Raw genomic sequence first — 2,175 nt, 5'->3', positions numbered from 1 at the left:
CGTAGAAAACGCCATCGGGACATAGGAAACGCCAGGAAACGCCTTTGGGATGTAGGAAATGCCAGGAAACGCCATCGGGATGTAGGAAACGCCATCGGGACGTAGGAAACGCCAGGAAACGCTAGGAAACGCCATCGGGACGTAGGAAACGCCAGGAAATGCCAAGAAACGCCATCAGGATGTGGGAAACGCCATCGGGACGTAGGAAACGCCAGGAAATGCCAGGAAACGCCATCGGGACGTAGGAAACGCCAGGAAACGCCATTGGGATGTAGGAAACGCCATCGGGACGTAGGAAACGCCATTGGGATGTAGGAAACGCCATTGGGATGTAGGAAACGCCATCGGGACGTAGGAAACGCCATTGGGACGTAGGAAATGCCAGGAAATGCCAGGAAACGCCAGGAAACGCCATCGGGATGTAGGAAACGCCATCGGGACGTAGGAAACACCAGGAAACGCCAGGAAACACCATCGGGATGTAGAAAACGCCATCGGGACATAGGAAACGCCAGGAAACGCCAGGAAACGCTAGGAAACGCCATCGGGACGTAGGAAACGCCAGGAAATGCCAAGAAACGCCATCAGGATGTGGGAAACGCCATCGGGACGTAGGAAACGCCAGGAAATGCCAGGAAACGCCATCGGGACGTAGGAAACGCCAGGAAACGCCATTGGGATGTAGGAAACGCCATCGGGACGTAGGAAACGCCATTGGGATGTAGGAAACGCCATTGGGATGTAGGAAACGCCATCGGGACGTAGGAAACGCCATTGGGACGTAGGAAATGCCAGGAAATGCCAGGAAACGCCAGGAAACGCCATCGGGATGTAGGAAACGCCATCGGGACGTAGGAAACACCAGGAAACGCCAGGAAACACCATCGGGATGTAGAAAACGCCATCGGGACATAGGAAACGCCAGGAAACGCCTTTGGGATGTAGGAAACGCCAGGAAACGCCATCGGGATGTAGGAAACGCCAGGAAACGCCATCGGGACGTAGGAAACGCCAGGAAACACCAGGAAACGCCAGGAAACGCCATCGGGACGTAGGAAACGCCAGGAAACACCAGGAAACGCCATCGGGACGTAGGAAACGCAATCGTAGTTATGTCGTAGGTAAGTCAGGAAATTGAAGACCTTCTGGGCGTTTTGCTTTCCGAATCGTTCCATCGACACTTCATACAAACTCGTCTTCACGCCGTCTCTCGCGTCGCGTTGCCGTTTCGTGTTCATTATTCTCATTTCAAAGGCAGGAAGACGTCGGCTCTGCTGCAGGACCGGTTTTCCCCGTCTGTCGCTTTTCTGTCATTTGTCACCGTAAACGAAGTGAATTCTACCTGCGTGGTGAATATTACGTATTTAACAGGACATTCGGACTCTTTAGTGTCGGAGCCCTCCCCCCCTCCCTCACCTCCCCCGCCCTAGTCCCTTGTCCCTCCCCCTTCATATCTGTGTCATTACTCCACCCAGCGCCAGCATTTCTCTTTGTAGCGCGTCCAACTTGGCAGCGCTGCAGTCGCTGCTGGGAAAGTGTGTTTAGAGTGTGTGTTTAAAGTGTGTGTTTAAAGTGTGTGTTTAGAGTGTGTGTTTAGAGTGTGTGTTTAGAGTGTGTGTTTAGAGTGTGTGTTTAGAGTGTGTGTTTAAAGTGTGTGTTTAAAGTGTGTGTTTAGAGTGTGTGTTTAAAGTGTGTGTTTAAATGAAACGTGTGTTTGTCGCAGGTACAACTAGGACAGCAGGCCGGGAGGAAAGTTTCTGAAATTAAGCCGCGGTGAATATTCATAAGGGAGACGGAGAACAAAAACAGGACGCTGACACCTTTTAATTCATTCTTTTTATGTTTTGTTTTCTTTTGACGTTCCAGCTTTTCATCTTGTTTTTAATGAAGTTCCTGCGGTAGAAAAAACACGACGAAGTCGACGAAGAGTTTTAATCCTGTTACAGTTTTCGGGGCGAGCGAGTAAGCGAGTGAGTGAGCGAGTGGGGGATTAAAGAGTGTTTGAAAGGATAACATGGGATTAAGTTTTTGGACATTTGGTGGTGTCAGAGTGGGACATCAGGACCAGATTCAACTCGGGCAGATCTCGGGACCACAACAAGCTCATCATTCCCACTTTGAACGGACCGACCGCTGAAAGAGTCGCAGAATAAGAATATCTCGTCAGCTGGATTG

The sequence above is a fragment of the Embiotoca jacksoni genome, unplaced genomic scaffold (genome assembly GCF_022577435.1).
Source record: "Embiotoca jacksoni isolate LCO1_2020_lvr unplaced genomic scaffold, fEmbJac1.0.p SCAF_68, whole genome shotgun sequence".
NCBI lineage: Eukaryota > Metazoa > Chordata > Actinopteri > Embiotocidae > Embiotoca > Embiotoca jacksoni.
This window is presented reverse-complemented; position numbering follows the sequence as displayed.